This window comes from Meles meles, chromosome 4 (assembly GCF_922984935.1).
Source record: "Meles meles chromosome 4, mMelMel3.1 paternal haplotype, whole genome shotgun sequence".
Taxonomy (NCBI): Eukaryota; Metazoa; Chordata; class Mammalia; order Carnivora; family Mustelidae; genus Meles; species Meles meles.
The window spans coordinates 37,762,613-37,787,852 of NC_060069.1; the positions used below are offsets into that span (position 1 = coordinate 37,762,613).

The 25,240-nt window shown below is 43.5% G+C and overlaps 1 pseudogene; it reads left to right on the forward strand.

The window, feature by feature from the left end:
- Window positions 1-743: 743 nt before the first annotated feature.
- The window catches only part of LOC123940669, a 60,842-nt pseudogene continuing 36,345 nt past the window's right edge, over window positions 744-25,240 (forward strand).

Consider the following 25,240-nt stretch of genomic DNA (forward strand, 5'->3'; position numbering starts at 1 on the left):
TGTCATCCCCTTGATCTTGGGGGCTTCCAGGCTCCAGAACTGTAAGAAGTAACACTCTGTGGTTCAAGGTCCCCAGTGCTCGGCACTTTGCTATGGCAGCCTGAGCGGACTAGTCTGATGCCCCACAGGTGGGGGGATTTTTGCTGCCTCTTTGGCATTCTGAACCACAGGTATCAGATACCGAGAAAGTGGAGGCAGATTCTTTCCAAGCCATGAGTACTTGGTGTGGCAGATGCTGTGGACACCCACACAATAGCCAGGTGGACTCTGGCTCCCGTGGTCATAACGAGCAGTTCCCTGCATGCTGACTGCATTCCCACTTCAGTTCTGTACCTGAGGCTCTTCCTGGGGTCCCCCGAGCTCGCTCAGCCTCTGCACAGACCACATCGGCCAGGATCAGCAGGGAGACAGTGCCCCGTGGCTGTGTTCCACCAGTGAGGAAGAGAAGTCAGAATGGTCCCAACATTCTGCACAGTTTCTTCAGACTGTCCCCAGCAGGTTCGAGGACATGTTGACCGACTCACTGATGCCCCTTTATTGGCTCATACTCCTCCTCTCCCTTACTCCTCCCATCAGCTCCTGCTCCCTGAGATCTCCTCTCAAATAAACCCCTTGTCTTAGCAGCTGCCTTCAAGGGGACTCAAACTAGGCACAAGGATATCAACAGCTGTGTTTTGAACTCAAGATATACTTGGGTGCCTAAACATACATGCTACCCAGATAGAATGTATTCTTCGGGGACAATGCGCAGCCACTGCAGCTGCAGAGCCCACGTCCTTGTCGCGGGGATGGTAACAGCTAGAGTAATGACCACCCCCACAGAAATGGAACCGGGAATGTTCAAGCTGCACAGACCTGGGTTCAAATCGCAGCTCTGCCTGCCTCTCACAAGCAGGGCCATCTCAGGGTAAATAACGGGCTAGGTCATCAACTGTGGGAGTGGACGTAACACCAGTCTCACAGGATTGGTGAAAGGCCCAAGGCAGATAACATGGGAGAAGTGCCTGGCCCACAGTGTGTCAGCAGAAGGTAGCCAGCTTCTGTTTCTGAGGCAGCTGTGGAGAGGTACTGCTCAGCTCGGCTTCCAGAAAGAACTTGCTGCTCCGTGGTAAGGAGCACAGCGAGCTGCAGTTTCAGCTGTGCCTCAGTCTCCAAGCCAGCCTCTGCTCAGGCAGCCCCCAGCCTGTGACTGAGCACAGCAGAGTCCCGAGGCCAGCCCTTTCCTTGCAACCTGGAATTTCTCTGAGGGGAATCTTTGTTCAGGAGCTCCCCACTAGACCAGCTGAGACTACATCAGACCTATATGGCAGTTGGAAGTTCTCCTGCCCAATTCTGCTTCCTCCCCTTTTTACCCTTCCCTGGCATTGCCCCTCCACTATCCCCACCCACACCCCCCAAACCTCTCTCATTCCTACTTCCCTCTCAGGTGGGTCCTCTCAAAAAATGATGCTAAGGCATCTTTCCCTTCCTCCCTTATTTCTGAATAGACCTATTACACAAAATAGCAGCGACACAGAGAGGTTTTCATAGGTTTCCATCTGAGGGTCTCTAGTCTTTTAATCCCCAGGGGAATCCCTCCAAAAAATTAAGGATCACTCACGGCCCTTCCACTGCAAACAGCAGAAATAGACCTTAGTTAATTCAATAGGAAAAGGAACAAGAACTTATTGGAATGCCATGGAATACTCAGTTATTTAAGGAAAAGCCATTAAGAACCAGGCTTCAAAAGGATTGGGACCCAATAGCTCACAATTTCCTAGAATTATGAGCTCTTTTTTTTTTTCTTTCAGGACACCACTGTTGACATCAATAAGCTCCAGTCAAATTTTAGTCCTCGTAACACCCTACTTAGGGTTCAAATTCCAGGGAAAATGTGTCTAATTGACACAGGAGGTGGGGGAGCACCTTGCAAATCAACGTTTTTTTTAAAAGATATTTTCCAATGCGTCATTTTATTTTTCTTTTCTTTTTAAAGATTTTATTTATTTATTTATTTATTTGACAGAGACAGAGATCACAAGCAGGCAGAGAGGCAGGCGGGGGGTGGGGGTTGAGAGGGGGAAGCAGAGAGCCGGATGTGGGACTCTATCCTAGGACCCTGAGATCATGACCTGAGCTGAAGGCAAAGGATTAACCCACTGAGCCACCCAGGCGCCCCTCAACTCTTTTTTTTTTAACCGATGAACAGAACCACTGACATTCATCCAAAGCAAGACCAAGGTGTCATCAGGAGGTGAATGGGTCTACCAGATGGCTGTTAGTTTTGATAGAACCAAACAGAAGAAGCAATGCCCACACTGCCCCAAATCATACCAAAAGCTCAAAAGCAACACATTGCTAATATATCTCCACCTCCTCACTCCTGCCCAACCACCTAAGTGTTTTGAGTTTCTTGGGCTCAATATCATTGTACCTGATCTTAACATTTTCATCTTTCTAAAAGTATCAGATGTGCAGTCAAGAGGAACCTACTCAAACTATTTCAAAAACACCTGCTTGGGCGTTAAACTGCCTCCCTTGCCTCCAAAAGAAAAGCAGCCCTTCCCTAATCCCTCCCTCCACTCCTCACCCTGATGCAATACATTCCTGACAGCACCAATTGCATCCTTAGGCTTTCGGGAATTTTGGCAACCTTTCAAAGGTTTCAGAATTTATTAAGATCTTTAAAAGCTATTTCACCGTGCTCCAACTTTTCAGATTAAGCTCCTTATCCCAACCCTAAAGTACTTTTGAGAGTTAGGGATATTCATTAACATGCAAGAAGGCTTACAGTTGGGCCAGGAGGCCCCCAGCAGATGAGGATGTGCCTGTCCATTTTCTTTTTTTTTTATTTCTTTTTTATTTTTTTTAAGATTTTTTTTAATTTATTTATTTGACAGAGAGAGATCACAAGTAGGCAGAGAGGCAGGCAGAGAGAGTGAGAGAGAAGCAGGCTCCCTGCCGAGCAGAGAGCCCGATGTGGGACTGGATCCCAGGACCCTGAGACCACGACCCGAGGTAGGGATTCACCTTCAAATGTGGAAGGCTGCTGCCTGCCAACACCTGTCATTCTCAGCCCAAGGACTTGTGGGGCTTTGTTTTTGTTTTGACTGCTCACAGGTCAAGCTGCAAGTGTAGAGATAAAGCCTCTGGAAGGAGCACTCACCCAAAGACAGAGGAAGATTTGCAGCACAAATCCACCACCGTCTTTGCCCCTTGGGAGGGTAACAAGGTCTCCCAAAGTTCCTCAGGGAACAACCCCTTGTCCTGAACTCCCCTTGTCTGCAGAGGTCATTTCTGAAACCTCACCAGCTGCTTCCTCTTCCCTACCTCACTTCCCCATTCTACCACTGATTCCTTAGATCACCTCCCCCCAAATTACTTGCACATAAAACCTTGTCTTAGTTTATATTCCCCTAGAAGCAGACCTCAAGAGAAAGCCCATCTTTGAATCTGTTCATTTCTCTCCAGAAAGACTTCGAGAACAGCAGCACCCCTCCGCTGCTGGTGGAGGCGAGGGAAGGAAGCATCAGGCAGAGCCCCCCACCAGCAGGGGAAATCCAAGTGCAAAAGCTACCGCCTTGTCCCCTAAACCACCCAGGAGACCCGCCTCTGTGTACAGAGCTGCAGGTTCTGCCCTCTGGGCCTGGGGGAACCCAGGAGGCTGCTTCTGGGAATAGAAGGGATGCAGATGCCAACAGCCTTTCACTGCCTATAGGCGTATTTCACACTGACAGACTACCGGGGGTGTAGAACTATTTTTATTTAAAACACCGGTTGCCATGGTAACATCCACATGACCCAATACTTATTCTAAGTCACACAGAAAATACCCTTGGGAAGGGAGAGAGAGAAGCCCCGTGAGAATGCAGTGCAGCTCTGGGACTCAAGCAGCCAGCGGCAGCTCCTGGGAAAGAGAAGGCCACCCCAGCTCCTGTGTCTGAGCTCATGCTCCGACCCCTGCCTGAGTCCTCCAGGACTTTCACTTTGCAATCAGTGAAGAGGTTTAAAGGCCTGTGACGAGTGCGATGATCTGCCGACGGGCTATAACTCCTCCTAGAAGGTCAGAAGTTCCCCTGGAGTGACCTACTTCACCAGTCAAGACGGGTGCTAAGAACGGGCCACGGGCACGGGTGGGGGGGGGGGCGGGGGACACAGGCAGGGGAACCAGCGCCCAGCCCTGCTCATTTTCCAGAGTCTGCTTGGGCTGCAGGGAGTCCACAGGGCCCGCACACAGCCTCTGGGGCAGAAGAATGGGGGCTGGGAAGGCAGGGCGTGCTGTGCCACCTGGAGAGCACCCCCAGGGAGAAAAGGAAACCCTGGGAACGGAGTTGGCTTTTAAGAACCAGAGGGAGAGCCCATTCTGCAGCAGCCTCTACCTGCATGCCTCCCTGACCCCGGTGCATTTCAGCTTCCGCACACCTTTATTGGTTTCTTTACCTCCCGTGAGCCTCAATCCCAGCTGGCAATGGTAACAACTGAGGCCCTCAGAGACACGGAGGACCCAGGTGTCCTGACCAGACCTGCCGGGCACTGGTCAGAGGCCATGCAGCTGTGCTGGTTCAGTGCAGTAATTAGTGTACTTCATAATTGTTAACTTTAATATGGGGGGGTGGGGGCCACCCTTGAGAAGCACCAACAAAGGCAAATGATACTATGCTTTTCCCTCCCCCACGCAATTCAGTAGTGATTACAATTAAAACAACAGCTCACACTGATTGAACACTTAATATATATGAGCGTGCCTGGCTCATTCGACCTTCACAGTGACCTGACAAACTCCAGTTTCCCATCAGTGAGCGTAGAGTAACTAAATAACCGCTGAAGTCGCTGCCACGCCATGGAGCCTCATCCTGAACCCAGATCTGTCTGACTTCTCAGTAAGCGTTTTTCTATCCCCATCATGCTGCGAAAGTAACCACCGTGGACTGCCTGGCCCAGGAAGATGGCGGCCGATGAGCAGATGTTGGAAGTGCATTTGGAAGCAGGGAGGGACGGATTCTGGCTTTGTGAGTGATGATCGAGCTGGAGGGTGTTAAGGGCTGTGGCCACTCATCTGTTGGTCTCAGCTCTTTGTCCACTCTCATTATGGTCTCTTCACTGCCCAGGCCTGGTTTGGCAGCCATCATGACCCCTCCACATGGTCCACATCTACCATTCTATTCTGAGACCCCGAGGAGGGAGGAATGGCCCAGGAGGTACCGTTGAAAAGGTGCTACTGTATTTTGAGGCAGGTGAGACATTTGTCCTGGATGAGAAGTGTGGGATGCTGAAGTCAATGCCCTTCTAGGCTCCAGCTCTATGGGGCAGATAGGGGCTCTTGTGGGATGGCTCCTGCTGGTGGGTGTAGCCACCAGGAATGCCACAGAAGTATGAGAAGGTTTAGGACTACAGCAGGACCATGACTTTCTTAAAGTCTCTGTTTTTCCAACTTTTAAATGGATGTGATGTGTACCTGTAGCCAATGCTCAGTGTCCCACTCATAGCTGCTTGGCTTCCTCAGGAGGCTGCCTAGGGATGATTTCACAAAGTCCATGGCTTTCCTCCTGACAGCATCCCCCAGCCACAGCAACGAGCTCAGCTCAACACTTGGTGCAGGCCACCACTGTCCAAGAGTTAAGGCTCCAAAAGCAGCCTCAACCCGTGAGGATGCGGCTGGCAGAGATTCTTTCAAAGAGTCCTCACAGGGCTAGAGCCCTAGGTGCCCACTATGTAAGCTGCACATTCATGCCCACCACATCCATTTTTCTTCTCATTCCCCCACACTACCACCATGCTTCCCGAGACCACCTCCCAAATAAAGCACCTGAGTCTTTGTCTTGGGGTCTGCTTTGGAGAGAACCCAAAGTAAGGCACCACCTCATATGGTTCAGGGAATCGTGACTGAGGATGCACGCCTACTCTGAGTACAGGGAACACTGTAATGACATCTCACATCTCTTGTTATGTATCATACATATTGGGGGGCTGCCGTGGCGTGTTTGGCTGCAGGTTTACTTTGTACATTTTGGGGCTGTACATTCCCTGAACTAGAAAGCCCCCAATCTGGGATCCGGTTTGGCTGTAGTGATCATCCACCAAGTTCTTGATCCTCACATGGATCCCCGAGAAAGACTTTGCCTTCTATATTGGTTTTTCTAATAGAATCCCCCTATAGCCCAAAGGAGAAGTTGGGTGGAGTAGATCAGGCGTCAGACAAAACTGGCAGTTGGTGATCTCTTCTGTTACCCTGCAGGCTCATGGCACCTATTGCTGCCCAAAGAGAAACCTGCCCCCATACAGGAGAGCCTCTGGGCTTCCTCAGTCTAACTTAACCTCCGCTACCTGAAATAGAGCTGTATGGGGAACACACATGTCCTGCTGCTCTCCCTCGCAGCAGGCACCTGAGCCCGAGGAGCAGGGCAGGCATGGACCTGGCTGTCCAGGGGAGAGCTGGAAGCCAGCCATTCCTTCCCCACACACTTCCCCCAGCCTTCAGGTTACTTTTTTTTTTTTTTTTTTAAAGATTTTATTTATTTGACAGACAGAAATCACAAGTAGGCAGAGAGGCAGGCAGAGAGAGAGAGGGAAGCAGGCTCCCTGCTGAGCAGAGACCCTGATGCGGGGCTCGATCCCAGGACCCTGGGATCATGACCTGAGCGGAAGGCAGAGGCTTTAACCCACTGAGCCACCCAGGCGCCCCCTTCAGGTTACTTTTGAATCCTGCTTTCAGCTGCAACTTTCATACGCTTTTTAAATTCTACTCCATAATGTTTCCATATCTTAGAAAAATAGAACCGAGGCCACACCCCTGCCAACATGTTAAATAGGAGTCACATTTCCTGACCTCTAATATAAAACCCCTCGATTTTATTTAAGCTGTTGGCTTTTGTGTCCTCTAATTCCACAGGCTGCTTTGTGTTTTTGGAAAAGAAAAAAGGGAGAGAGAGAGAGAAATCAGAACACATGTGACAGGATATTTGAATCAGAAAATTAAAAAGAGGTTTTCTCGTCCACCCACAGCACCCTCTCCTATTTAGAGCAGAGAGCCTCAAACTTTCATTTAGATGAGAGCCACTGGGAAGGGAGGAGCTTTTTAAATGCAGCTCCTTAGTCCCACTCCAGGAGGCTGATTTTAGGCTTTGAGATTCTTTTTTTAAGCTGGGACGCTGGTCATTCCAATAAAGGTCATATTTGGACTGTCACTTTGTTCCTTTAAATCATAGTTTCTCAAAGAGAGGTGTCCCCAGAACACCCCCATGTCTACCTCTGCCCTAAGCTCTCAGAGACGTTCAGAGGATCAGAGAATGCTGCCTCTTTGCCCGTCAAAGGCAAACAAACAGCTTGAAAATCTGATGCTTCACAAAGAATGATGTCCTTCAAGGATTGAAAGCCCACAAATGAACCAGTTTGTTCATTTCTATTCTATTCTACTGCATGAATATGACTTTTTAAAATCCATGATTATTTATAGATATCCTAGGACTATGAGGTTCCTATCATGCCCATTTCCTAAAGATGAAATTTATTATATCAAACAGTAACAGAAAAAACACTCAGGCTCCCCCTTGGAAGTGTTTGGTATAGACATGGCAGGTACATATCCCGCAGAGAGAAGTCCTTGGGGGCTTCCTGGCATCAGAAGGGCAGCATCTCCACCTCCATCCAAGATTCTTGTTAATTCTGCTCGGAAATATTCCACCTGCACACTTCCCAGGCTTCTTGTTTGACACTCAATTATCTCCATTTGGATCAAGACTTAGAAAAAAAAAAAATATATATATATATATCAGCATCAAAATAGCTACTAATAGAAGAAATTTTTCAAAAATTTCAGACAGGCACATAGTGATACAGTGATCACCTTTCAGAAGACCCAGCCTAGCCTACCACCACCCAGAGAGGCTAATCTATTTGTTACCTACAGGCACCTAAGCAAAACTTGCTCCTTCACACTGGATCTTGAGAGAGATTCTAGGGGACAAAAGTTTATGCCTGTTTTAGACTATGTTGCAGATTTAACTAAAAGGCAGGGAAGGAAGTTAGGAAGTCCTGAAATTCTAGTTAGAAGGAGTTAGACAGAAATACATTTCTGTCCTCATCATCCAACTCTGTCACAGATATGGAGGGAGTCATAGAGTCACACAGACATGGAGGATAACCTCTCATTAGGCCTGCTCAGTCCCAAAGGAGGCATAGGTCCAGCCCCTTTCCAGGAAGGAGTCATTCTTATAATTAGAAGATTTGAGCACATTACTTTAACTTTTCTACCATGTTTCCATCAGTTCTCATGAGATGGGTGTCCGGGAACACTGCATCACTGTTTCACTGGCTAAGGGAATGAAGAAGTAGGACATGGAAGGGTTCTTTACTGAGCTAGTTTACTCCTGGAGGCCACCAGAGCTTAATGCCACCCCCAGAGACACTATGGGTGCTGGTGTAGAAAAAACATTTGAAAGAAACGGAGTATCTGTTACTTGAGTCCTACTCCTAGGGGCTGTTAATTTCCTGGAGCCTCGGGCCTGCCCATGGTTAGGAAAAATGTCTTCTGCCACCAGACTAAGTTAAGTCCTCAGGTGACAAAATGTAGATGCAGGCAGCTGGAAATCTGATGGGAGGGTGGTTAAGAGCAAGGGGACCTGGGCACCAGCAGAGGGCGCTACAGAGTCTCAGGCTAATAGAATTATTTACTTCTTTGCTGTATTGCCAGTAAGACCAAGGGAAAGAAGGAAGGGGATAAAGGGGAGAAAATTCATTCTTGTCACCATATTTCTGATGTAGCAATTCTCAAGATGAACTCTCAAGTGGAAGAATGATCTCCAGGAGGAAGACAACTAGTATGAAAACATTGTGATATAATTTCACATGAAGCCAGAGCATTACTGCTTTTTTAGAATATAAGTATAGAAAGAAAAGTTCAGTAAAATATGTCATATGTAGGAAACAAAGTAGTGACCCCCAAATTGATAAGTCTTAAGTAAACTGACTCCTGGGACAGGTGGCAGATCCTGAGAAGTTTGGTGGTTAATAAATAGCTGCATGGGTTTTAAAGGTTTGGAAAACACTGCCAGTGTGAGTAAAAGCTGCACAATTATTCCTAAGTCCCCGTCCCCTAGAAGCATGAGCTCCCTTGCACTTCTGAGAAAGTAAAAGTTCCATGGACCTCACCAGGTTTGGAGAAACCTCAAGGGCAAAAAAGCAGAAAGCAGCTGTGGGGACCATTCATGGCATACACAGGTTCACTGCTCAGATATCCTTTAATGAACCTGATGCAAGTCATCTGCTATTGCATCCTCATATCTACCACAACACTTACCCCAAAGCCATGCTGTCCCTGGTTGCTTCCATCCAACAAAAGTACGACAGGGCCACTGGAACCAGGTCATTCTTACCCAGAGCAGGAGTCCTCTAAAAGGCAATCTCTGTACATGAACTTCTCATTGCCCTGGCCAAGATTGCCCAGAACTATACTCTAGTCTGAGGAACTCCCTGCCTACTTTTGCTTCTTCCCCTTTATGCTTCACAGAATTTTCCCCTTATAAACCTTTTGTTCATCTAACCCTGCTTTGGCATCAGCCTCTAGGAGGACCTAAAGTGACACAAAGCTTTCAGAACATTATTAGTTGGCATGGAGCTGTCCAGAGCCATGGTGCTGAAATCAGAAGTAGGCGAAGGAGATGTAATACAGGAAAAAAATATATCTGTATTCTCCCTTCCTGGCTGTGAAATCATTAAATGGTGTAAATATTCCCCTGGTTCTTCTTAGCCGGGGGAAGTAGCTGATACTTTCAAAAGCCTTCTTTAAATGCCATGAGGGGGGCGCCTGGGTGGCTCAGTGGGTTAAAGCCTCTGCCTTCGGCTCGGGTCATGATCTCAGGGTCCTGGGATCGAGCCCCACATCGGGCTCTCTGCTCAGCAGGGAGCCTGCTTCCCTTCCTTTCTCTCTGCCTGCCTCTCTGCCTACTTGTGATCTCTCTCTGTCAAATAAATAAATAAAAAACTTAAAAAAAAAGAATGATTTAAATGCCATGAGGTATAAAATGAGATTACCACAAGACCACATAGAATAGTTTCCATGAGTGTTGCTCCCAGGAACACAAATGCTGCTAAAATCTTCAAAGTCATTCTCAGTTGTTCACAGCTCCAAAACCAGAAGTAGGGTGGCTTCTACCCCTTCTGATTTCCAGCTTCTTATAACTGTCTTACAGCAGCGAAGCCTGACAGGAACCCAGTTGGAAGATTAACTGGAAATGAAGCTCCATATTTTCAGCCTTCAAAGTGCAAACTGCAAAAGAGAGCACTAGGGAATGTGAATAAGGCTAAAGTCCCACATATGATTCCTGGGATGGAGGGCAACCTTTTAATGTCACTAGATGGCACAGTCTCATGTGGGGTCAGGTGTCCTTGCCCCACAGAGGTGGTGAAGTAGAAAAGGGAGAGCACTAAGCGTGGATTCTGTCAACAAGACTTAAGTCTCACCTCTGCTGGAGACCAGCTATATGACCTTAGGCAAGTAATATGATCTCTCTGAATCCCAGCAACCTAATTGTAAAGGAGAGGTGGGGCTGGACCAGAGATTCCCAAACAGTGTTCCAAGGAACCCTAGGAGGTTACCAAAAAATGTTTAGAGGTTACTGTGAGTCTAAAAGGGGAGAAGAGGCCAGGACCACCTCAACTAGAGTAAACTCACCTTTATCTGATTCTCATTCTAGGGTTTTCCAGGATTTTCACTGAAACTTAAAATAAAAATTTGAAAAACTTACACCCAGGTGGTCTTAAAGGCCTTTTCTACCCTTATCTTGCAAAAGTCTATGTATGGGACTTGAACAAAATCTGATTCCTGCCTCGCAGAAGTATATGAACTTTGGAAGCCACCTAACATCTCTGACTTGCTCTTCTCATCTGTAGAATAATTATATTATCACTAAATAAATAGCTGTGATGATATTTCAGGTGATTTTCACACCCACCAAGGCCACACCCATCCCTCTAGGAGAGTTGCCATCACTATCCCCATTTTATAGTTGAGAAAGCTGAGGTTCAGAGAGTGTGAGTAACAAATCCCATTATTCAGCAAGCAAATAGCTCAATATCCGTCAGGCTCTAACATCTATGTTTTCTCAACTCTATTGCCTGTATGTTTTGGAATGATGTGAGGATGAAATAAAATTATAAATGCCATTATGTTTTAAAAATCATGATATAAGCATAAAGAACTACTATTCTATGGATTAAAAAAAATCAGACCCATCTAAATATTGCTTAGAAGAGACTTATTTCAGATGTAAAGACACACACACAGACTGCACGTGAAGGTATGGGAAAAAATATTCCATGAAAATGGAAACAAAAAGAAGGTTGGGGTGGCTATACTTATTTCAGACAAAATAGAATGTGAAACAAAGACTGTAATAAGAGACAAAGAGGGGTATTACAAAATGATAAAGAGGTCAACCCAACAAGAGGATATAAAATTTGTAGATATTTATGCATCCAACATAGGAGCATCTATATATACAAAGCAAATTAACAGAGCTAAAGGGAGAAATAGCATTACAGTATAGGGGACAATACAAAAGGGGACTTTACTACACCACTTAAATCAGAAAGACCATCCAGAGAGAAAATCAATAAGAAAATATTAGCCTTAAATGACACTTTAGACAAGATGGACTTAACAGATATATACAGAACATCCCATTCAAAAAGCAATAGAACACACATTCTTCTCAAGTTCGCATAAAACATTCTCTAAGATAGACCATATGTTAAGCCACAAAACAACTCAATAATTTAAGAAGACTGAAATCCTATCATTTCAACTATGTGGTATGAAACTAGAAACCAATTACAAGAAGAAAACTGAAAAATTCACAAATATGTGGAGATTAAACAACATCTTTGTGAACAACAAATAAGTCAGAGAAATCAAAAGAGAAATTTAAAAAAATCTCAAGAAAAATGAAAATGGAAACACAATATAGCAAAACTCACATAGCAAAAGAAGTTTTAAGAAATTCATAGTTATAGGGCACCTGGGTGGCTCAGTGGGTTAAAGCCTCTGCCTTTGGCTCAGGTCGTGATCCCAGGGTCCTGGGATCAAGCCTCACATCAGGCTCTCTGCTCAATGAGGAACCTGCTTCCTCCTCTCTCTGCCTGCTTCTCTGCCTACTTGTGATCTCTGTCAAATGAATAAATTTAAAAATCTTAAAAAAAATAAAAAAGAAATTCATAGTAATAAATACCTCCCTCAAGACACAAGTAAAATCTCAAGTAAACAACCTAACTTTACACCTTAAGGAACTAAAAAAAGAAGAAAAAACAATGCTCAAACTTAGTAGAAGGAGGGAATAAAACACTGGAGTAGAAATAAATGAAATAGAGATTAAAAAGAAAATAGGAAAAGTCAATGAAACTAAGAGTTGATCCTTTGAAAAGATAAATAAAACAGAAAAGCTTTAGCTAGATTGACCAAGAAAAAGACACGAGTCAAATAAACAAAATCAATAATGAAAGAGGAAACATTATAACTGATACCACAAGAATACAAAGGATCAGAAGAGACTACTATGAAAAATTGTATTTCAAAATTTAACAATCTAGAAGAAGTAGATAAAATCCTAAAAACAATCTTCCCAGACTGCATCATGAAGAAATAGCAAATATGAACAGATGGATTACTAGTAAGGAAATTGAATCAATAATCAAAAACTTCCAAACAAACAAAAATTTAGGACCAGACAGTTCCACTGAAGAATTCTACCAAACATTTAAAGAATTAACACCAAACATTTTCAAACTCTCCCCCAAAAAATAGAAGGGGGGGAACACTTTTTAACTCATTTTATGAGGCCAGAGTTACCTTGATACCAAAATAGACAAGGACACCACAAGAAAACTACAAGTCAATATTCCTAATGAACATAAATGCAAAAATCTTCAACAAAATATTAGCAAAATGAATTCAACGATACATTAAAAGGATCATAAACCATGATCATTTGATATTATTCCATGCAAGGATGCAAGGATGATTCAACATCTGTAAATTAGTCAATGTGATACACAGTAACAAAATGAAGGATAAAAATCATGTGATCATCTTAATAAATGCAAAAAAGCAATTGACAAAATTCAACATCCATTTATGGTAAAAACTAGAGTGCTTATAAAGAGAATGTAACGGGGCACCTGGGTGTCTCAGTGGGTTGAGCCTTTACCTTCAGCTCAGGTCATGGTCCCAGGGTCCTCAGATCGAGCCCCGTATCAGGCTCTGCTCAGCAGGGAGCCTGCTTCCCCCTCTCTCTCTGCCTGTCTCTCTGCCTACTTGTGATCTCTCTGTCAAATAAATAAATAAAATCCTAAAAAAAAAAAAAGAGAGAGAGAGAGAATGTACCTGAGCATAGTAACTAAGCCATTATGACAAGGCCACAGCTAACAACACATTCAATGGTGAAAAACTAAAAGCTTTATCTCTAAGATCAGGAACAAGACAAAGATGCCCACCCTTGCCACTTTTATTCAACATACAATTGGAAGTTTTAGCCAGAGCAATTAGGCAAGAAAAAGAAATAAAAGGCATCCTTATCAGAAAGGACAAAGTAAAATTGTCACTATTCAAAGGAGACATTACGAACCCTAAACCCTAAAGACTCCACCAACAAACTGTTAGAACTAAACAACCAATTCAGTAAAGTTGCAGGATACAAAATCAATAGACAAAAATTTATTGTATTGGGATGGCTGTGTGGCTCAGTTGGTTAAGCAGCTGCCTTTGCAGTTGGTTAAGCAGCGTCCTGGGATCGAGTCCCACATCGGGCTCCTTGATGGGCAGGGAGCCTGCTTCTCCCTCTGCCTCTGCCTGTCAGTCTGTCTGCCTTTGCTCGCTCGCTCGCTCTCTCTTCCTCTCTCTGACAAATAAATAAATAAAATCTTAAAAAGAATTTATTGTGTTTCTATATACTAATAACGAGCCATCAGAAAGATATATTAAGAAAACAATCCCACTTACAAATGCATCAAAAAGAATATAATACCTAAATGAGGTAAAAGACCTTCACACCAAAAACTATAAGACACTGATGAAAGAAATCGAAGAAGATATATATCAATAGAAAGATACTCCATGCTCATTGATTGGAAGAATCAATATTGTGAAAATATCTGCACTACTCAAAACAATCTATAGATTCAATACAACCTTTATCAAAATTCCAATAGCATTTTTCTCAGAAATAGAACAAATAATCCTAAAATTTGTATGGAAGCTCAAGAGACCCTGAACAGATAAGCAATCTTAAGAAAGAGTAATAAAACTGGAAATATCAAACTCACTGATTTCAAACTATACTACAAAGCTATAGTAATCAAAATAGTATGCTATTGGCATAAAAACAGACACATAAATCAATGAAAAAAAATAGAAAGCCCAGAAATAAAATCATACATATAAGGTCAGTTAATTTACAATAAAGAGGCCATGAATATATAATGGAGAAAGGATAGTCTCTTCAACAAATGGTGTTTGGACAGCTGGACAGTCACATGCAAAAGAATGAAACTGAATTACTATCAGGGCACCTTGGTGGCTCAGTGGCTAAGCATCTGCCTTCAGCTCAGGTCATGATCCCAGGCTCCTGGGATAGAGCCCCACATCAGAAGCCTGCTCAACAAGCCTGCTCATCCCTCTCCCTCTGCCTGCTACTGCCCCTTCCTGTAGTCTCTCTCTCTGTGTCAAATAAATAAATGAAATCATAAAAAAAATGGAAAGAAAAGAAAACAAACTACTATCTTACACCATACACAAAAATTAACTGAAAATGGATTATAGATTTAAATGTAAAATCTGAAACCAGTAAGCTCCTTGACAAGGTCTTGTCAATGATTTTTTGGATTTGACACTAAAAGCAAAGGCAACACAAGCAAAAATAAACAAGTGAGACTACATTAAGCTAAAAAGCTTTTTACACAAAGCTTTTTTTTTACGCAAAGGAAACCATCAACAAAATGAAAAGCAACCAACCAGGGTGCCTGGGTGGCTCAGTCAGTTAAGTGTTTTCCTTCAGTTCAGGTCATGATCCCAGAGCCCTGCAATGGAGTCTTGGGATCAAGTCCTAGGATTGAGCCTCCCACTGAGCCCTGCACTGAGCCCACACTGGGCTCCCTGCTCAGCAGGGAGTCTGCTTCTCTCTCTCTCTCCTCCCCACTCCTGCTCTCTCGCTCTTTCTCTCTTTTTTAAAAGATTTTATTTATTTATTTGACAGGCAGAGATCACAAGTAGGCGGAGAGGCAGGCAGGGAGAGAGAGGAGGAAGCAGGCTCCCCACAGAGCAGAGAGCCCAATGTGGGGCTCGATCCCAGGACCCCAGGATCATGACCTGAGCTGAAGGCAGAGGCTTTAACCCACTGAGCCACCCAGGCGCCCCTCTCTCGCTATCTCTATTGCTATCTCTGTCTCTCTCTTTCTCAGATAAATAAAAAATCTTTTAAAGAATCTATCGAAAATGGGATAAAATATTTGCAAATCATATATCTGATAAGAGATTAATACCTGCAATATAATGAGAACTCATACAATACAATAGCAAAAACCACAAATAATCCAATTAAATAATGGGCAGTAGATCTAAATAGACATTTTTCCAAAGAAACTATAGAGATGGTCAACAGACACATGAAAAGATGCTCAACATCACTAATCATCAGGAAGTTGCAAATAAAAATGAGATATCACCTCACACCTATTAAAATGCCCAATGTCAAAAAAAGAAGAAATAGTAAATATTGATGAGAACATGGAGAAAAGGAAACCCCTGTGCTCTGTTTGTAGGAATGTAAATTGGTACAGCCATAATGGAAAACAGTATGGAAGCTCCTATAAAAATTCAAAATAGAACTACCATATGATCCAGTGATTCCACTTCTGGGTATTTATCTGAAGGAAACAAACACATTAACTCAAAATAAATATGTATCCCCATGTTCATGACAGCATTATTTACAATAGTCAAGATATGAAAGCAACCTAAGCGTCCACTGATTAATGAATGGATAAAGAAAATGTGATATATATACATATATATACACATATATATATATATACACACACATATATACAACAAATGCGACAATATAATACAACAAATACAACAATACAACGAATACAACAATACACATATATACAACTGATGGGGGTCTGTGATCAAAGGAGTGAGACTGATACAAAGCAAAGGTCAAGCAAAGCTTTATTTCGTGCGAGCACTGAGAATCAAACTGACCAGCCGGGGCCGTCTCTTATGGAGAGAGAGAGAGAGAGACCACCCCCAGCTTCACAGACTAGCTTTTTTTTTAGGCTAATTTCCTTTTTTCCCCCCCCCCTTAAAGATTTTATTTATTTGAGAAGACAGAGAGCACAAGCAGGCAGAGAGGCAGGCAGAGAGGCAGGCAGAGAGGAGGAAGCAGGCTCCCTGAGGTGCAGAGAGCCCGATGCAGGGCTCGATCCCAGGACACTGGGATCATGACCTGAGCCAAAGGCAGAGGCTTTAACCCACTGAGCCACCCAGGCGCCCCACAGACTAGCTTTTACAGAGCAAAGGCCATGTGGTTGAGCCTGGCCAATGAGATTGTCTCCACCTGGCCTGACTTGTCCTTGCATTCTGGGCTCTATTATCTCCACCTGACCTGACTCATCCTTGTATTTGGGCTCTGTTATCAGGGACTGGTTGACCATATTTTACTGGTTTCCCAGACTTACTTTTAAGTAAGTTCCTCTCGGGGGGTGGGGGCAGGATCAGTTTAAGTTTTACTGCACAAAGAACAAAATGGCTGTTTAACCGAGATGGAGTCACTCTGGCTAAGTAGGCCCCTACACAATGAAATATTATTCAGCCATAAAAAAAGAAGAAAGTCTTGCTATATGCAATAACATGGATGGAACTTCAGGGTATTATGATAAGTAAGTCAGACAGATAAAGACAAATACTGTATGATCCCACTTAGATGGGCAATCTAAACAAACAAACAAATGAGCTATAGATACAGAGAACAGATTCATTGTTGCCAGAGATGGGGGATGGGTGAAATGGATGATGGAGGTCAAATATACCAAAAAAAAAAGAGAAAGAAAGGAAGGAAGGAAGGAAGAAAGAAAGAATTGTTATTCTGTTTTAGAGTCAGAATTACTTTTGTTCAAGTGAACCTAATTCCCTTCCATGATACAGTATCATGTTAAAAATCTCTCTGGTTTATAACTCACTTTTAACAGAATTTACACTTGCCCATCATTAATTCTGGATTCAGTTCATGCACCACACCTGACAAGCTGGGCCCTGCCTCCCCCTTCTACCATGGACCTCTGCCACCTTTGTACAAGTGTCAAATGGTGGTTAAGGACAAGTTTGGTTCTGGAGCCAGATGGCCTAGGTGTGAAGTGGCTCTTGCATTTACAAACATTGTGGCCTAGTTTAAGTTACTTATTTCCTTTGCCTCAGTTTCCTCAACTGGCAAATGGGGATGCAATGAGTTTAACCAGCTGTTCAGTTTGAGGGTACAATCCTCCACAGAAGACTTCCCTTGCTTCTGACTCCAACTGAAAGCTGGAAAAGTTCCCCAAACTATCCCCAGGTTCAATAATTTGCTGGTAAGATTCACAGAACTCACTGAAAGCTTTTATACTCACAGTTTATTACAGTGAAAAGATACAAGTTAAAATTAGCCTAAGGAAGAGATTCACAGGACTGAGTCTGGGAAGGGATCCAAATGCAGCTCTTCCAGTTGTCCTCTTTCCTTGGAGTCCTGAATGGCCTTACCTTCCTTTAGCCATGATGTGTAAAAATGCACCAGTCAGGGAAGGTCCCCCAAAACTCTGATGTCTGAGTACCTACTGGGGCTCGACAAAATACTGATTATGTGGTTAACCTTTAGTCCTCAGTCCCTTCTAGAGGTTGGCTAATGCCTTTAGTCCCCAGTTCCTCCAGAAGTCAGAATGGATAAAGCATGACCCAAAGTCCCTATCATAAATCACATTGCTGGACTGCCTGGTGGCCAATGCCCCCAGGCAAACAAAGGCACTCCCATCAGGGAAGACATTCCGGGGACCTAAAGATCAGCCAGACCTTTCAGGGGTTCATCCTGAGGATTAAATGAGTTAACACGAGTCTACCCAATGCAATTCCAAAATCCCAAGTACTCTGAAAACTGGGGTTTTCTCATAAATCATTTAGTGGCAAAAACCTTCATCCCAATTAGTGGGAATTTTCATTTTCCCACAGAACTATCCCACATTTTCCTACAGACAGATTACTTGCGTGTGATTTAGGAGATAGTGCCACAAACCCCACTGGGATGTAACAGTATAATCAGCATCTATCACACATTACTTTTCTAAAACCCAAAAAGCACACCTGGCCCTAGGGACTTGGATCAGGAGTTGTGGGCTATAAATGTTGGTACTAATAAATTTCTAGCATAGAGTAACCATTCAGTAAATGCAAACTATTATTTTCTACTATGATATATAAAAATGTAGTAAAAGAAGAAAACAGCCCCAGAAGTGGTCAAGACCACTGATTGAACATCCCTCTGGCAAAATTTTACCCTAACAAATTTACACAAGGAAATTCCAGGAGGATATGTGGCAAAAATAAATTTTGTAGAAGGTTAATCTTGCTGGGTTTAGTGCCATAACTATTTTTTATTTATTTTGACAGAACAAGTAAAAATTAAACATTACCATAGCCAAGTTAAGCAGGGATTGATTGAGGACTGGGGAAGCAGAGATGGTACCATAGTTTTGAGGGTAGTTTGAGATGGTAGTTTTGAGGGTTTGCCACAGGCTTTCAGCCCTTTGTGTTTATTGACAAACTTGTTGTATATTTAGTTCTGAACTTCCTGAAACTTGCCATCTGGAGGATTTCTTAGCACTTCCTACCAATTTCTGGACAATTCCATTTGTTGCTTCATGAGGCTACTAATTAAGTGCTTACATTATTGTTTTTTCCTCTCTAGAAAAAAAAGTTTTTAAACCATCTCCTCGTCTGTTTATATCAGAAGAGTAGAGTCATGCCTGAAATTAGACCACTGGAAAAGGCAAATTAGGATGAAAAAATGTCAAAGAAGAATGGAAAATTCAAAAGAGCCCACTCACATCACAAGCAGGGAGGAAAACAGAACCATCTAGGAACCAGCCTTTCCACATGCATCAGTTAATGCTTTCAGTCCTTTCTGGAACCAGTAGGAAATGGATGGAGGGATGGATGGATGGACACAGAGATCCTCTGATCAGAAGACAACAACTTCTGGTTCCCAATCCCCAAATCCTAAGAGCTCTGAAAACAGAAAGATTTATTTGTAACTTAGTTACAAACTTTCCCTGGACTGACGAGAGGCTATTTTTAGTCTTTAGGCTACTCGGTGTGAATATTCATAGTTTTGGCTGCAGAAATATTAATGTCTTTGATTACAGGGTGCTTCCCCAGACTCCACTGGGGGGATTAAATAATATATGTGCTGAGTTACCTTTCTAAAAATCCCCAAAATTCTGAATTGGAAATGCATCAGAATTTTTGGATAAGGGTTTACAGACAAAACTGCATGAAACCCCAAGGAGTAGATACTATCTTTTATCTTAAGGATAAAAAAACAGATTTAGAGATGTTAAGTAACTTGCCCAAGGTTCACACCATAAGCAGTAAAATATATTATACTTTGATAGAACAACCATGTCAGTAGTGCCTTCCAATGAACAAGACTTTACATGACATAGTAAGGAAGCGGAGGGCACCTGAAGGTACACCGAAGATTGTGAAGAGAGCTTATGCTGCTAACAAAGTTACGCTGTTGAGATTTCAGACCAGGTCCCGCAGAGGACTTCCAACTCCAATTTCAAGGAAACCATGCCCTCTAACTTTAAGAAAAGACATCTTCTTATCCCTTAAAAGCAGAGGAATTTGATAAAGAAGTTGCCTGGCAAAGGAAAAAAAAAATACCAGACTGAAATCAAAACAAATCATTTTTTGCATATTAATCAGGCTCCTGATTGAAACTGTGCTGGCTGCTTCGAGAGAGGAATATTAACAGTAACGCACTGCTAATTTAAGCACAACCAATTTAAAAAGATGTACCTAGAAACGGCCACATGGGAGAATCACTTAAGCTGCATCAACCACCCGCTTTGTTTGGTGCCATATGCCTGGGTTGGGAGCTCCAATGTCATGACATTTTCTTTGTCCCCAAGGAAGAGAATGAAGTGATCTTCATTCTGTAACCTTCAGATCTCTGGTTTTCAAGAACCCATCCCAAATTACACCTTCCAAGTAAACAAGAAGGGTCCAGAGGAAAGAGCCTGATCTGGGGCTAAAAAGACTCTAGGAACAGCCACAAAGCTTGAGCCCCACCCCCATGATGCTGGAAGGCCACTCCTTCCAAGAAGGCAGTACCATTAAGAGCAGCTACAGGGCTCAATGACAAGCTTCACCTGTAGCAGACACTGTTAGAGCTCTTCTCAGATCCCCTCAGACCCCTTTCACTTGTTCTGTTTGCCCCTCCATGAGCATCTAGATGCTTGTGCGTAGAACTCTCTTGGGAAGACTTCTGGAGCTACAGGTGCAGCTTTGCCTGCAGGCACCAGGCTTTCATCCCTCAGGCAACTGTAGCCAAAACCTGACCTAATGCAGGAGTATGGAAGCTCAGGTCCTTGTGTCCAGTCCAAGCATAACTTGATCCCCAGAGCTCCTCTGTGGGATCAAGTCAAGGCTATGACTTTGCCTGAAATTGACTCTTTCTGGAACTGCTTCTCTTTACCACCTCTTTCCCGCACACTTCCTTACTTCTTTCTCCTAAGAGCACATCCTTTTAAAAAATCACCACTTTTGAGGGTGCCTGGGTGATTCAGTTGGTTAAGCGTCTGCCTTTGGCTCAGATCATGATCCCAGGGTCCTGGGATGGAACCCTGCATCAGGCTCCCTGCTTAGTGTGGAGCCCACTTCTCCCTCTCCCTCTGGTGTCACTCTGCTTACCTGTGCTCTCTTACTCTGTCAAATAAATAAATAAAATCTTAAAAAAAAAAAACAACAACCACAAAAAACCACTTATGTGTTATCCCATCCAAGACTGTGGTATTCAAGGTTTTGAGCTCTTCACAAAGAAATGTGGAGATCTCCACATGTTATACTTGGAGGTGAAATGTGAACCGCAAGTAAATTCTCTAGACTTCTGGAAAGGACCTGCTTAAAGATTATTCCCCAGGTGAGCTCATCATTTGCCACCTGCGTCTGAATGGGGATGAGACAAAAGAGAATAAGCTAGAACCAGAGCAGAAAACATGACCCTGTCAGGTGGCCATCTTTCCTCTCTCTAGAACTATGGATAACACAAAAATATATCTGTGGCAGAGGCTAGGAGCTATCCCAAGGACTGCCTTCCCTTCTCCCTCACAACTGTGGAACCACAGTTATAAACTGGACACATACCTACCCAGACAGCTACCATTTTACTTAAATGTCACCATGTAGCTAGCTTCTGGCCAATGGGGTACGAACTTCAGCAATATGCTCCTCTGAGACATGGTTATCACCTTATGTGGACATGGTGGGAGCCTTCATAGATGGTAGAAGGATACACTGATGAATGTCAATTATTTCTCAATAACACCAGAACCCCCCCAAACACACACACACACACACACTCATAGGCCCCGGATAATCTCTTCCTTTTTCTACCGGGCTCACTAGCCGCCAGAACAAGTGGGTTCCATTTTAAAAACTCTAATCATTTTGTTGATAAATATAATTTTTTTTGTTCCCAGAAAAAAGTTCCCTGGCACTAGCAGCTATCCATGTGCAGAGAGGCCCCAGCAGCCTGTGGGCAGGTGCTAGCCACTGGGAGTGCGAGCACCCTGGGGGATCACATGCATACAAATGGTATTCGAGTCCAAGGGAACATGGTAGAGGGCTGACAAGGCCTACTTACAAAGGTCATTTTTAAAATTTTGTCTGGGGGTCCCAACTGATTACTCGTGGCCCTTATTCATGTGATCATTTGCATAGGAAACAGGTCTTACTTTCACCTGGACATTTCTATTAGTTATATCTTACATTTTCAAGGGCCTAACATGGCAATTTTGAGGCAGCCACAATGAGAGAGAAAGTTGTATTTCACAGGTCTCTGCAAATCCTGAGAGAAAGAATAACAAATTTAAGGAGTTCCTGATAGGGCCCTTTATTCCCCACTCACAGTTGGAAATATCCAGCTGCAGAAATCATCTACCGAATTCCTGAATATAGAATGACACTGACCAGATTTATTCCATACCTATTTAGGAACAAGCACAGGAATTTCATAATATAAAAAGGAACTTAACAATATAGCCTGAAATGGATACACTCAACTCAAAACAAACTAAGCCTGAATGATTGATTGCTAACACACACACACACACACACACACACACACACACACACACACACTCACACAACCTCTCGCTCCCTCTCCCCATCCCTCTCTGTTTCTCTCTTTTAAAAAACTCACCTAGGGACACCTGGGTGGATCAGTGGGTTAAAGCCTCTGTCTTCGGCTCAGGTCATGATCTCAGGGTCCTGGGATCAAGCCCCACATCGGGCTCTCTGCTCAGCGGGGAGCTTGCTTCCCCCTCTCTCTCTGCCTGCCTCTCTGCCTACTTGTGATCTCTCTCTCTCTGTCAAATAAATAAAATCTTTAAATAAATAAAATAAAAAGCTAACCTAACATCATTTATACCTGTTAACTTGGAAAAGATGATAGTAGGTCCTGGTGACGGCGAGTGAGGGAGCAGGTGCACAGGCACTCTTAACGTGCTGCTGATTGGGATGCAAATTATTGCAACACTTCTGAAAGCCAATATGGGAATGTTTCAAGAGACTAAATATAGGCGGCGCCTGGGTGGCTCAGTGGGTGAAGCCTCTGCCTTCAGCTCAGGTCACGATCTCATCCGCTCTCTGCTCAGCAGGGAGCCTGCTTCCGCCTCTCTCTCCGCTAGTCTCTCTGCCTACTTGTGATCTCTGTTAAATAAATAAATAAATAATCTTTAAAAAAAAAAAAAAGAGTGTGGCTTCAGCAAAGGTCATGATCCCAGAGTCCTGAGATCAAGTCCCAAATCGGGCTCCCTGCTTAGCTCTGCCCCTCACCCATCTCTTGTTTCCTCTCAATCTCTCAAATAAATAAAATCTTAAAAAAACAAACAAACAAACTAAATATATGTATGTACTTTGACCCTCAAAAGATTCATGTTTAGGAAATTTGGGGGGTGTAGAGTTCAATCAGTTTCATACATATGTAGATTCAGGTAACCACCAATAGGATAAGTAACATTAAAAACCTCTGGTGCTGTTCCTTGGTCACCTCTTCCCACCATAATTCCTGGTAACCATTGATTTTATTTTTCAATCCCTGTAGTTTATCTTTTCAAGAATGTCCTTACTGGGATCAGTGATGAGGGAACAGAAGGCTGGCTGAGGACAAAGGAGAAGCTGACACCCTCCAACCTTCCCTCACCCCCACTCCTGGGTGAGGCATCTGTGACCTTCTTTAGGAATCTCCCACCCATCTTAATGTCAATACCTTGCTAGAGGGCAAAACTACCTAGGCAATGGCAAGGCCTCTGGTATCTGGTATCTTATAGGTCCTCTTTAGCAAATGAAAGTTCTGTTGAAACCTCCCCTTTCCTTAGGACCTCCCCCTAACTCCACCGTACAGAACATGCCACCCCTCACAACCCAGGAACAGTAGCTCTTCCTGCCCACAGATCCTGTCCCTGTGCCTTAATACACCACCATTTTGCACCAAAGATGTCGCAAGAATTCTTTCTTGGTCATCGGCTCCAGACCTCACCCCACCAAACCTCACCTAGATTCTAAAACTTCACCAACAGTATGCAATCTTCTTTCACTCAACATAATCCATTTCTGGCTCATTTAAGTTGTTGTGTTTATCAATAATTTCTTTTTATTGCTGGCAGTGTATTCCATTGTATACATATACTGTAGTTTATTCATTCACTAATTAAATGATACTTGGGCTGTTTAGTTTTTGGCAATTATGAACAGAGCTGCTACAAACATTTGTGTACAGGTATTTTGTGAACATAGGTCTTCGGTTCTCTGGATGACCTCTGGTGCATTGCTGAGTTATACAGTGGGTATGTGGTTGACTACTTAATAAACTGTACTTTGCAAATGGCCAAACTATTTTCAAGATTTACATTCCCACCAGAGTTTACATTCCCCAATGAGTTTCAATTGCTCCACATTCTGGAAAGCTCAGAATTGCATTACCTGTTTTCATTTTCTGATAGATGTGTAGTGTTATCTTGATGTAGGAAAGAACGTCAGGGCTCCAAGGCAACAGCCATTAAAGTATTGCAAAAAAGTGGTTTTATTGAAGCACAGGGACAGAACCTGTGGGCAGGAAGGGCAGCTGCACCAGGATTGTGAGGGGTGACTGATCTTATACTTTGGAGTTGGGGGAGGTAAGGAGGAGGGAGATTTCAAAACAACTTTCATATGCTAAGGAGGACCTACTGAGAGGCCTTGCCATTGTCAAGTTAAGGTTATTTTTCCCTCTAGCAAAGCATTAACTTTAAGATAGTTGGGAGCTTCCTAGAAGAACGTTACACAGATCCCATCTGTGGGGGAGGGGGAGCTGTTTGCTGGGTGTCGCCTGTGCTTTGTCTTTAGCTAGACTTCTCCTCCCTCATCAGTCTCGTCATAGTTTTAAAATATGTTTAATGGCACCTGTGTGGCTCAGTGAGTTAATCCTCTCTGCCTTTGGCTCAAGTCCTGGTCTCAGAGTCCTGGGATCAAACCCTGCATCTGGTTCTATGCTCAGCAGGGAGCCTGCTTCCCCCCACCCCCTGCCTGTCTCTCTGCCTACTTGTGATCTGTCAAGTAAAATCTTAAAAAAAAGACAAAATGGTTAGTGATCAATTGTGTTGAATATCTTTTGTTGTGCTCATTTACCACCTGCACATTATCACCAATGAAATATCTGTCCATGTCTTTTGCTCATTAATTTTTTTTTTTTTTTTTAGTGTTTGTTAGGTTTCTCCATAACTAAATGGAAATGAGACCGCCAAGACAAGCGAGGGTCCGAGAACAGATCTTTATTGTGGGCATCCTCGGGGGAGGTTCCACGACTCAAAAGAGGGCAGTGAGTCCGGGAAGTCGCACGCAAGACAAGGTGGCAGGGGTTTACATAAAGTTGAAAAGCAGAACTATTTCCTATTGGTCGGCTCATATGCAAAGGAAGGATTG